Source organism: Anastrepha obliqua, chromosome 3 (genome assembly GCF_027943255.1).
Source record: "Anastrepha obliqua isolate idAnaObli1 chromosome 3, idAnaObli1_1.0, whole genome shotgun sequence".
Taxonomy (NCBI): Eukaryota; Metazoa; Arthropoda; class Insecta; order Diptera; family Tephritidae; genus Anastrepha; species Anastrepha obliqua.
The window spans coordinates 72296187-72309553 of NC_072894.1; positions in this window are offsets into that span (position 1 = coordinate 72296187).

Genomic DNA, 13367 nt, shown 5'->3' on the forward strand with positions numbered 1-13367 from the left:
GGATGTGGTTCACAACTACTGCTCTATTGCACTGCCACGAGGAGTGTGGGAGGGGTAGTTCTAAGTGCCCCTCTTATGAAGATAATTTTATATTTTGGAAACTAAGTCGATATAAAGTGACCATACGATCGTTCCATAAATTTATGACGGGAGTACAAATCTACCAGCGAGTTCTGGGCTCTGCCTCTATGTCTCGCTTATGGCTATCTACCGGTAAAAAGAGTTATAGATCTGTCGTGTCGCTGTATTGAGCTCCCTCTAAATCAGTTTTTTATGCTTAGAAACTTAGCCATATCAGTGACGAGTGTCATTTAGGTGCGATGAAGGGACCAATGACTTATTATATGTCATTGAGAAGAGGGTAATCATCGAGCCACAACGACAGAATCACCTTGACACATCTCGAAGCGTTCTTTATCTAAAACACAAAAGTGTTTGCAGCAACTTAGTTCCGCACCACTATGCTTCCTTCTCCCTTATCCATTTCTCGAAATTTACATGGAGGTTTCTCAAGAGTAGAGTAAGCACTCACTCGCCTAATTTTGCGTTCACTACTCTAAAGATGACAAGTGATCTTTATATTTACACTTTTCAAATTTTGAATCAGGTGTCAATAAATGAATAAAGAATCAGTTTCGAGAGGTTTTATTTCAGTAAGTGCACTGGATATAAAAAGTGTCACTGAAAGTAAACCTATAATTTTAGATTACTGGGCACCGCTTCCGTTTCGTTGAATAAATTCGTAGATTACCTCTAAAAGCAAGCTACTTATTCAAGAAAGCAACCGGAAATTGCCTGTAAGACGGAAGAAAGTAATGGCTAGTAGGAACAATATTTTAATCAAAATTATTGTACTAGCTTTCTCCGATATTTGTAAATGCTTAGAGTAAAGAGCACTCATAAAGGCACATGAGCTCCGAGGTTTCATCATTTACTCCTAAACGCTACCTTGGACTTTCAAAACCTGTTCAAATGAATGCGCCTCAACTTATATTGGATTTGCGTTTGACTTGTTCACGTGTTGAGTGCAGCCATTTGGCCTTACGCATCTTTACATACAAGTACATATGTATGTGTGTATTCCCTAATTACTATTTAAGTGCAACAAATAAAAATTTCAGCTTTTATCAACCAATAAGGGCGTCTTTAAAGCGTTGAGGGGCGGAGTGAGTAGGCATATCCTCCTCGATTTTTCAACTTCAAGCAAGACTGTAATTTATGCTGACAACTGAGTGATTTTAGAAATGCATTTAACCTGACCATTACTTTATTAAGCGGTTTTTGCTTACTTTATTTTATAATTACTAGCTTTGTTTTATAATTTTGACAGATTGCCTAGGTACAGTCGAGTTTTACGATCTTATTTGATGAGATATGGCGCTGATTATGCTTTTTTTCAGCTTTAGGTACTTTTTATTTCTTCATCAAATAATTTGCTATCTAATGAATTATCAATCTTATGACATGCCTTATTTGTAGAGCGTCTTTAGATTTCACTTTATGAAGCAGTCTTGTGTCTAGTGTCTATTGCTTGCCCAAACACGACATTCGTAGATGCAGTAAAAACTGTTTTCTTACAGCCTCCCAGTTTGCAGCTACGACACCGTCTATTGTACAGTACACATAGCCATTTTAGCGACATATTCACTACGTGGCCCATAATTTAATCTGATTTTATTTTGTTTAATTTTTCTTTTATTTCATTCAAATTTTTTAATATAATTATCTATAATTAATATATGGTAACACAATTTAATTTAGGTTTATTTGAATTAGTTTTATTTTATATTTTTTATTTATTGCATCCCAAAAAAGGAGTGATTTACATTAATTGGTGATAGCGTATCTATCGACAATTTTTGGTCGACATATGAGCTCAGCAAACCTTTTGGTAGTATTTTTATTTAACATAATTTATATCACTTAATTTTATTGTAGTTTATTGTAGTTTATTTTAATTTATTGTATTTAATTTTCTAGTAAATTTTTAATTTTTTTTTATATATTACAATTTATTTTACTTTTCTGTTTGATTTAATATATTATTCCTTAATCTATTTCATTTTATTTAAATTAATTTATTTTTTCTTATTTGATTTATTTTACAATTTTTGAATCAATTTATTTTATTTGATTTGTTATTTATATTACTTTATTTAATTTTTTTTTCTTTGTTCACTCCTCTCGTGAGCATAGGGCCTCGACAAGACTCTTAAATCGTGCACGATTCTATGCTGTTGTCCGTCCCCAGCATCGACCTTCTCCACGTGTTTCTTGGTCGACCGCGACCTCTGCTCCCTTCCGGTCCGGTAGCATTCTCATGATGCTATCTGGTGGTTTTCTCAATGTGTGACCTACATTGCCACTTCTGCGTTTGATTTGCCTTATGATGGGTTCCTCGTTCGTTAATCTCCACCGTGCCTCGTTACTTGGCCAGAATATTCTGGAGATGATGCGGAGGCATTTGTTGACGAATGATTGTAGCCTCTGTGTAATGGTGTTAGAGACCAGCTATGTTTCATTTCCGTACATCAATACGGACTTCACGCATGAGCGAATATTCGTAGGTTAGTGCGCCTGGAGATTTGCGAACTCCCCCATACTGTACGCATTCGCCTGAATGCCGCCCTTGCTTTGTTTAGCCCGCAGTTGACATCTTCGTCTGCTCCATCATCTGCCGTGATGATGCAGCCGAGGTAGCAGAAGCTTTCGACAAATTCCACCGGGCATCCGTCAACCAATATTATCTTGGTGATACCGACACCTCCAGTTCGACAGTGTCCGTCTTCGCTTGCATGTTAGAGAGTTTGTGAGAGAGGAAGCAGGTGTCATCGCCGAAGTCCAGGCCCTCAAGATGTCTGATGAAACTCCATACAATGCCATTTTTGTGCCTGGTCAGTTGGCTCATGAAGTCATCAAGGACGATGGCGAAGAGAAGGGGCGACAGGGGACAACCTTGCCTTACGCCTGCGTTGGTAGTGAACGGATCGCTGATATCGTCTTTGTGAAGCACTGTCAGTTCGGAGTTCTCGTAGAGGGCTTTAGTAAGGCGGAATATCTTGGCGGGAACTCCCTTTCTACTCAGTACCTTATTTAAATAACTATATCTTATTGTGTTTTATTTTAATGAAGTTAATATAATTAATTATATATTTTACATAGTTAATGTGCGGGGTCGATTTGAGGGGAGGCAAAAAAATCGCCCATTGCTCTGTGAAAATCATATTCTAGGGATCAAAATAAGAAACTTTTGCCGAAGGAACCATACCTCTAAAACGAATTCTGATGTCCCCCAATTTGGGTCGAACTTTTAGTGTCTTTTGTGGGGAGGCAAAAAAATCGCCCATAGCTCTGTGAAAATCATATTCTAGGAATTAAAATAAGAAACTTTGCCGAAGGAACCATACCTCTAAAACGAATTCTGATGTCCCCCAATTTGGGTCGAACTTTTTATTTTCATCCCTAGAGTACGATTTTCACAGAGCAATGAGCGATTTTTAAATCGACCCGCCCTAATAGTTAATGTATTTGAGTTTTACTTGAGGTCATTTATTTTATTTAGTTCTTTTCTTTATTTTAATTTACGAGGTGTGTTCAAAAAATAAGGTAATTTTTTTAAATTTCGCGTGCTACGTACATTCGACTTTTGATTATTATTTTTTTATGTTGGTACACTGGTAACTGTTTTAGCAATATAGCATCTTTAGTTTGTTTGTGAGAGGCATAAATGTGTGATTTTCTGCTATCGAAAAAAATGGCTCAAATGGAATTAAGTGCTCAAAACCACTTGAAATGTCGACGGTGACATACGGTGAGAGTACTCTGAGTCAAAAAAATGTTTACACATGGTACTGGCTTTTCACAGAAGATCGAGCAGATGTGAATGACGACGCTCGCTCTGGATGCCCCAGCACATCAGAAACCGTTGAAAATGTTGAAAATTGAAGAAAATTGTTATGGAGAATCGTTGAATCACAATTAGAGAAGTTGCTGAGGATGTCGGCATATCGCCATATCAGTTGGCTCATGGCATGTAATCTTTTCGGAAATTTTGGGCATGAAGCGCGTAGCAGAGAAGTTCGTTCCAAAATTGCTGATTTTTGACTAAAAAACAAAGTCGCATAAGCATCGCTCAGGAATCGTTGAATGACGTCAACGACGTTCCAGATTTGCTTATGTGGTTATGACATCGAAACCAAAGCCCAATCGTGCCTTGGACAGGAGTCCAGGAGAGCCAAGACCAAAAACAAGCACGCAAAGTCAGATCAAATTTCAAGGTTTTGCTCACTGTTTTGTTCGATTATCACGGTGTAGTGAATTAGGTGTTCCTACCACAAAGGCCTACGGTAAATAAGGATTATTACCTTGCGCCGTTTGCATGAAGCAATAGGGAAAAATGCTCGGAATTGTGGGGGAAAAATCATGGCTTTTGCATCATGATATTGCACCTGCTCACTCATCTTTGCTTGTGAGAGATCATTTGGGCAAAAACAACATCGTTATAATGTCCCAGTCACCGTATTCACCAGATTTGCCCCCCTGCAACTTTTTCCTGTTCCCTAGATTGAAGACACCCGTGAAAGGACGGCGTTTTGCGACGATTGAGGCGATAACACATGGGCTGACCATAATTTTATTGCATTCACTTTCTTTTTCAGTTAGTACTAAGCTTAAAAATACAGCTGTAAAAATGTCATGATATCCTATTTATTAGTTCGTGAGTTATTGTGGTAAGAGTGACGCTACTTTGTTTATTTTCCAAGACCTAAAAAGTGCTTGCTGGTACGATAAATCGTTCTACAAATTTGAAATGTTAGAGCGGCGCTGGAATGATTGCGTTGTTCTTGATGGGAATTACGTTGATGAATAAAGCTAATTTGGAAAATAAAACCTGTTTGTTTTTTTTTTTGTTAGGCTCGAGACTTTTCAGCCCATATGTTATGTTATTGCATTTTATTTTGTTTTACTGAAGTTTTGTATAACTTTTTTCATATTACTTTATTTTGGTTTATTTTACTTGATTTTAATAGTTAAGTTTTTTCAATATACATGTTTTTTCTCATTGTTTTTACATAAGTACATATTGTGTTTATTTTATTTGCAATAATTGCGTTTCTGTCTATATATTCTTTATATTGTATTTTGTTTATTTTATGTGATTTCGTGATTTATTTTGTCTTATTTTAATTTTTTTTGTTTGTTTTATTTTCTTCCGCTTCTTTTATTTCTACTTTTTTCCTTTTACTTTTCCAAGACTTGTTTTTATACCCGAACTTCAAGCGATGCCCAACATTTGTTTTATGAATATATATATATACACCCGTTTTGGGTGTTTGGCCTTGGGTGTGGTGTGTGTCAGTTTTAAGCTAACTCCGAACGGCAGATATTTTTTATGAGCAGCTCTTTCATAGCAGAAATATACTCGTAGGTTTGCCATTACCTGCCGAGTGGCGACCGCTATTAGAAAAAACTTTTTCTTCATTTTGGTGTTTCACGGAGATTCGAACCTACGTTCTCTCCGAATTCCGAATAGTAGTGACGCACCAACCAATTAGGATACGCCGGCCGAATATTTGTTTCTTATTTTATTAATACTTCCGTAAATTTCAGTTGCAGTTCAATTAAACTGGTGTACGTTGCAAGTGCTCACTTAAAAATGATTCCTGGAGATTACACAGCGGACATGTCAGTGACACCGTCCTACTGTCCAACCGCTGAAAATAATAAAACCGCAAATAGTTCCGTTAGTAAACGCCTAAATCGGCTTAGAACAACGGAGGTGGTAGTAGTTATAGTAGACAGCAAAATATATTTTATAAAAAGGTAAATAAATAAACAATCATATCAAAAATATTCGTGTAAGCCGAAGAAATGAAGAAACGGCGTGAAGAATATCTGTAAACGCGTTCACTACAATTTGTGTTAGCTCATCGTTTAGCTTCTGCGCACTTATATTAGTGCGTATATATGTACATAAGTAAATGTATGTGTGTGTAGCTGGAAGATTACCGTAATGGTCATAACGATGTTACAGCGTAAACCAAAGTTGTGTGTATGCATGTAGTTGTGTGTAGTTGAGGTGTAAACATGCGAAGAACTATTGGATGTAGTCGTGAACGACAGGTTGCTCGCTTATAATTCCCATATGAACTCGTAACATTGCATTTGCTCTGCCCCGCCGTACAACGGTGACAAAGCGTAAACTAGTATAGCAATAAAAATGAAAAAAAAAAACATTTTTTGAAGTATTTTCTTTCTTTTTCTTCTTTCCTTTTTTAATTAACCATAACTGTGGGGTCATTCATTTTTTTACTGTTATCAATGTTTTCATTACCTCATGCCGCTTTATTTAATCGCCGTGACTATTAATGTTGTTGGTGGTGTCATTTTATGTCATTCTTGTTGTTATAATTGTTGCGCTTTTATTTTTACATTCTAGTTATGTGACTTCGAAATATGATTGCTTGATTGCTTGTGCATGGCTTTTTGTTTTTTGGTTTTTTCTTACTACTATTTCCAGCTTGACAGGGCACGGTGCGATTTTTCTTTCTTGTTTTCACTGGGCAACTTAAAAAGAAAGAAAAAACAATAATATGCAACAGAAAATTTTTATTTTTCAGCATTTCTGTTAGTCATGTATTTGTGCCATAATCAAGCAATTTTGAATTGAAGAAGATTATAAATGTTTTTTTGTTGTTCTATTTCAAAATATGTACTCGACTAATGAAGTTCCACACAATTCAGTTAATTATGACCTCATCATTTCCAATCAGAATTCATGCCACTTTAAATACTATTTATTCCTCGAAATACTTCCCATGTTCAGCTACACAACCAGATGCTCCCCTAGCAGCTGCTATTTGCCTTCTAGGCTTTGGTATGCCGTAGGCTGAAATTTATACTTTGAGAAAAGTAAACCACAACCACAGCTTGGAAATAATCATCTCCGTATTACTATCATTTGTTTTTGTTTTACTTGTTGCAGCGCAATCATTGATATATCTGCATTTATATGTGTGCGTTTTTAGTGTAGATTTTGCATCTCACCCGTTGGTAAGTAGGTCAATGGTAGCTTAATTGGCAGGCTGTGAATGTCTGTACCACGGGCCTTTTTCGCCTCTTATTTGATCTGGCTGTATTCTTTAACTGTTATTGCCTGTATACGAAATTGCGTTGCTTATATGTATTTTTGTTCTTCTTCTGTTTGACTTTGATGTTAGAAGTCTGCATTAAACTTGACATTTGATCACAGTGGTAATGGCGCCGGTTAACATATTCCTCGCTTATTAATTTTCAGCTATGACTTACACACATTGTATATGCATATGCGTGTGCACATTCGTGGCGCTTATACTGCGTGAGTTATATACATACATGGCAGCGCAAAATGAATCATCCAAGTTTTGTTTTGAATAACTTTTTGACTAAATAAAGAAAAGATGTTTTTGATCGATGGAAATCTTTACTTTGACCTTTTCGCGTTCCACGCTCGTCTGTTTATAAAATACAGTTGTCTAGTTCAAAAGTTTCAAATATGATTGATGTACTACTGCTACTTGCCAGGCAGTGTTAGGAACTGGAAGTCCTTCTAAATCCTTAGCGGAATTGAAAAAAATATGATTGCAGAGAATGTAAATAATTTAATGAGCAATGCAAGTATTTTTTGGGGTTTTAATTTGAAACTGCAGCTGCCGTAGCCCAATGACAGGGTGACTGCCATTCGGAAGTGCACAGGTTCGACTCTCCGTGCATGAAACACCAAATGTCAGAAAAAGATGTTTCTAATATCAATCACCCTTCGTAGACAATGGAAAACCTCCGAGCTTATTTCTGCCATGAAAAAGTTGCTCTTAGAAAACCTTTTCCAGCTCAGAGATGGTCTAAAACTGTAGGCCTAACTATTTGTGGAACAACATCAAGGCGCACACTACAAATCGGAGGAGGAGCTCGGCCACAGATTTCACCAATATTATAATGCATTTACTTCCTACTGATCTTGATATATAAGTGCTATAATGCCGACCGCATCAGCAAATGCTATGAGACGCCGAAAACGGTGTTTATGGGAGGCAAGCATGAAGGGGCATCACTTTTACCCACCAGAATCAGACAGAGCACTGATAATGCCATGCGACAAAATTCAGTTTTTTATCCAGGAAAGATTTCGTATGTCACATGCAATTATAGATTTCATAAAGTAATGCTGCATACTCAGTTTTTAATTTTCATATCAATTTAATTTTTTAAAGGACCTTAAAATTTAAACAGACTAAATTTTGAAAAACTACTGTAATTTTAAATACTTGTACTCATTCTAGGATATTTATATGGATATTGAAAATTTTGTTTACTTTTCGCCAGGACAAATACAGATTTTTCATACTATCCATGGCGTATACTTTTTCATAAGTAGGAGGAAAATTCAACTCTTTACGTGTTTATAAAACTCTAAAACGAACGAAGTTGAAAAGTAAACAAAAAAATTCTTTTATAGGTGGATATATCCCCTTTATTTTGATATCCATACAAGTTTTTAAAACGATTTATTTAAAATGAAAACTTTGAAACTTACGTCCTTTAAATTTACGAACTCGGTCGAGATCAGAATGAGGCAGGTAGTTTTACATGCCATCAAAATAACCTTAAAAACGAGAATGTTGCTGCAATAGCAAGCGGTGGTTCCTTGATGACCCCAAGTTAGAATCTGATTCTAGATTAAGATTTATAAAATATCCCATTTACCTCCATAATCCTGGCCTGTAATTTACCTATCGGACTTCACGTCAGCAATCTTAGTGTAGCTTACAATGACTACTAGAGAAGGGCTTTGGAGAGAACAAGAAAACTAAGAATCGGTTTCGTAAGGTGTTAGCTTTGCAGATCTTACCTTCACACTAAAACGATTCGAGTTGCACTTCCACTGGTATAAGAAATAAATTCGTAAACACGTATCGGTTTCTTCAGGAGAATTTCACTAAAATGCATATATGATTTTTTTAATTTATATACCTGCCACTCTAACTGTGTTCCGTTTGTTTGCTTGTTAAATTTTTTTAACTTCCTGGGGGCATCTTGAAATTTCTTTCTATGCAAAATGCCTTCGACCACCAGTTCAAAACTGATTATTTCTTTCTTAGAGTTCTTTAGCGAATCATTTTCTTTACTTCTCGGGGATTTGTGTGTTTGGCTGCATTCAACTTTGATTAATAAAGTACTGATCCTGATATCTCATCTCATCAATACAACAACCGCAAATCTAGCAATCAACCATTAAACCATCAAACCATAACCCATTTACTACTGTATACATACATTTTGAATCATTCGCTTTGACTTTATTGAGACGTTCAATGCGGCGTCAACATAACATCCGGCAGCTCATTTTCTGCCTCATCAGCGTATTAGTGATGGCGACGATGTCTATTTGTCTGATGTGCTACTTTTCTAAAACCAAAAATGTCAATAATGTCATTATAACCATCATCTACCTACCCGCCATGATGTGACTTAGTCGGCTTTGCAGCGTGAAATGCAAGGTATTATTTATGTCATTTGCGGTTTAAAAATTTTCCTACACATCTCGACTGGCACCTATACATTTTATTCTTTACAATAAATAAATAGAAAATGTAAAAATATGCTCTTTTACGCACTTGGCTGCTGTAAATTTTAGTATATATTAATTAATGACTATTTGTTACTGGATTTCGGAGAGTAAGTTCCTTCCGGCATGATTAGCAAATGCAAAACTTCGAAGTAGTGCTGGAAGGTCATCATGTATGGCAAAATAGCTGTGCCGGGTTCTTTGTGAACCCAGAATCGTAGAATCAGAAGTTTTGTTTACATCTATGTTTTCTGCGATCACCAATTTTGTGTTCATCCAGCCATCAAACAAAGGGCTAGCGCATTCAGTTTTCACATCACTGTTTCTAGCAAAAATTCAAAAATTGGTAGTAGCGGTCTTCGTTTACTTGGCAAACAATAGTAACAATGTTAACACGGCTAACCTTAAAATCCAGCCTTGCAAGAATTTAACAGTCAAACCTTCTTCCGAACTAATATATTAGAAGGTGAAGACGATTAGACCATGACAACAACCGGCCATTCAGACCAGCCGTTCTCAAACTCTTTTTTTCTCGGTTACCATCTGTGGGCGATATGCATCGAAGGATGACCGGAGTTTGTAAATACTCATTAATGTTAATTGCTTTCATTTCAATCTTTCTACGGATGTAATAAACAAAAATTGTACATCATATTTTTCAGTTTTTAGTTGAATAAGATGTATTAAATATATTTTTTTACACCAGTTCGTCTAAGAAGTACTGAACGAGACGCTACCGATAAAGGATGACATGAAATTGCACGGAATTCTTCTTCTCCTTCTTTTTCTTTATCTTTTATTATAGGCTTTGCCTGTTTTTCTTTACACATACATTAAAGTTTACATATTATATATACATTGATACATCAGTAAATTTTAATATTTAGGGATATTACACATACATTTTTGTACATTCCTGTACAATATAATGCATAAATCTCATATAATTGTTGTGATTGATTTTCTGCTGAGGTAGATATCAAACTTTCTGCCATCGTTTTGGTGGTCTTCCTGGTCGTCTTCTTCCTTCTGGTATCCTATCTCGTGCTATTTTTATCAACCGATTGCTAGGGACTCTTGTCACATGTTCGTTCCATGCTCGTCTTCTGGCTCTTATGAATTTTACAATGTCGGTCACCCCTGTCTGTGTTCTTATCTCCTCGTTTCTTATATGGTCTAGTCTAGTTTTCCCAGCTATGACCCTAAAGGCATGCATTTCAGTAGTCCGCAGCAGTTGCTTCGTTTTCATGTTTTCTGCACGAGCTTCTGCTGCATCAGTCATGTACTTGTTTTTCCACACGATTTCTCGCAGGCACCCTGATATCCGTGCACCGTTTGCGCATCTCTCTCGATTGCTAGATATGTACATCTACACCCAAATATTTAAATTGCATTACTTATTCTATCATATGGCGGTCAATCTCCAACTTGCATCTTTTAGGTTCTTTAGGTGATATTACTAAAGATTTAGTTTTTCAGTTGAAACTTCCATATTGTATTCTTAGCAAGTTATAACAAAGCGATTGAACATTATCCTCGCAATCAGCTACCAAAACAGCGTCGTCTGCATAACATTATGTGTAACATCTGCGTTACATACGTATGCAAGTGAGATTTTATGTGTATGCACAATAATTAAACAAAAATAATGAATGAATTAAATAAATGAATTTCCAGCCTCCTCATTTTATCTCCGTCTTGTTGCAAACTATTGGTTATAGTTTTTTTAGAAGTACTGTTATATTTTTTTTAAATTTATGAGTTATTGATTAAAACTTCAGAACAAAAAAATTAATATGCGTAAGAAAGCCGTAAAGAACTAAAAAAGAAAGAGTTATAAAAACTGAAACGCAGGTACTAAAAGAGCAAATAGAGTCAGCAGTATAAAAGGTACAGCAATTTAGAGATGTGTTAATCGAAATGGGAAATAAAAGGCAAATACAATAAATAAAAACAAAAGAAACCCATCGAATGCTTTGATGTATGTTTGAGCTGTCGCACTTTTGAAATATTCAAATTCATTTTATGACTAAATTGAATGTAAAAGCTCTGGCAATGCACGCGTGACAAGTGCATAACCGTACATTTCTCTACATGCACCTACATACATACCCCCACATAACCTCCACACATGAACATAGAAGTAAATATGTATATACGTATGCGGTTAATAAAAACGTGAATGAAAAAAAAATGTTGACGTATAAATGTGAGCTTTCGAAGGAAATTGAAAGCATAAATTCAATGAGATTGCATACGAGCATTTACTCTAAGGCTAGCAAATCTACCTATAAATACATATGTACGTATGGCGTACAGCTAGAGATGGCAAACAAATGAAAAGAATCGATTAATTAATCATATGATTAATTGCAGAAGTAAAATAATTGATTTGCGATTAATTGCAATTAATAATAATTAATCGATTAATTGCCGATTTATAAAATATAATAATAAAACAATTGAGACCCCTGTTTCAAAAAGCTACGATAATGCATTAAAATAATTAAAAACAATTTACTTGAAAAAATTCTTTTATTAATTCATTTAAACATATAATTTTATAAAGGAAATTTATATGCGTTTACATACACAGTTATATGAATATTTTTTTCAAAAAGTTTAAAAAAATATTTGACAAAAATTGAAAATACTGTTGTGATTATTTTTTTACACATTTTACAAATTATTAATTCATCCCCTTATTTTTTATTTAGCCAAGTTTGTAGAAATAATAATTTTGACAGCCGTTTAGTTGTCAGTCGGTTTCTTTTTAATGTTGCGGTGGATCCGGCCTTGGAGAACAACCGTTCCGCAGGCACTGATGTGCCAATCAAATGGCAATAATTTTTAGAGACTTCATAGAGCTTCGGATAAACTGTTTTCATGTCATCCCAAGCATCTACTACGTTCGATTTAAGTGGCAAAACTTGGGAGTTTAAATAAAAAGAGAGCTCGTCTTGAGGTTGCACATCGTCACAATTTTGCCAATTAATCGATTAAAATTGCAATTAATTGAAAGTAAGTCTACGATACAATTAAATCATTAATTGCTCAAAATTAATCGATTATTTCAATCTTTGCGATTAATCTTGCCATCACTACGTACAGCACACTTTTTAGTCTACTTCCCAAATCCCACTCATTCAAGATCGCGACCAAGTTTGAATGTAAGGAAACGTTGAATTAGGTTAAATTGAACTGGCTGTAGGGAACTGAAGTAGGGATAAGAAACAACTGCTCTCGGGAGAGAAGATTCTGTGATCAACTGATTTCCACCCATTGTAGTGAATATGAATTTAGATTGGTCAAAGATACATCCATATGTCAGTAAGCTTCGGAAAATCTGTTCGCCAAACAAACACAATTTTGACTATAAAATAGTGCAATATAAATGTATGTGTATAAGTGAAAGGGGCCAAAACGATATTTTTATGTGGAAATTGTGTCTGACTCCACAATACTAAAGTGGGGCGCATTGATGCGGTGTGTTGAAGTGTCATGCATTTCAGTGGCATTTGAAGTGTTTAGCGCTTAGTTGAAGTGTTGGCTGTTCAATGACGCTAAGAAAAAATTCATACAAAAGTTGAATAAAAGCGAAATTGAAAAGTGAAAATAAATATTAAAATTAAATTGTTAACAAATATGCGAACAAAGAATGGAAAAGTGCATAATCATTGAACATTTAATTTATCTATATACAAGGGAGGGATGAAAAGTTTCCAAACTGATCTATAAGTCGCACAAGCAGTTGTGGCTTTTT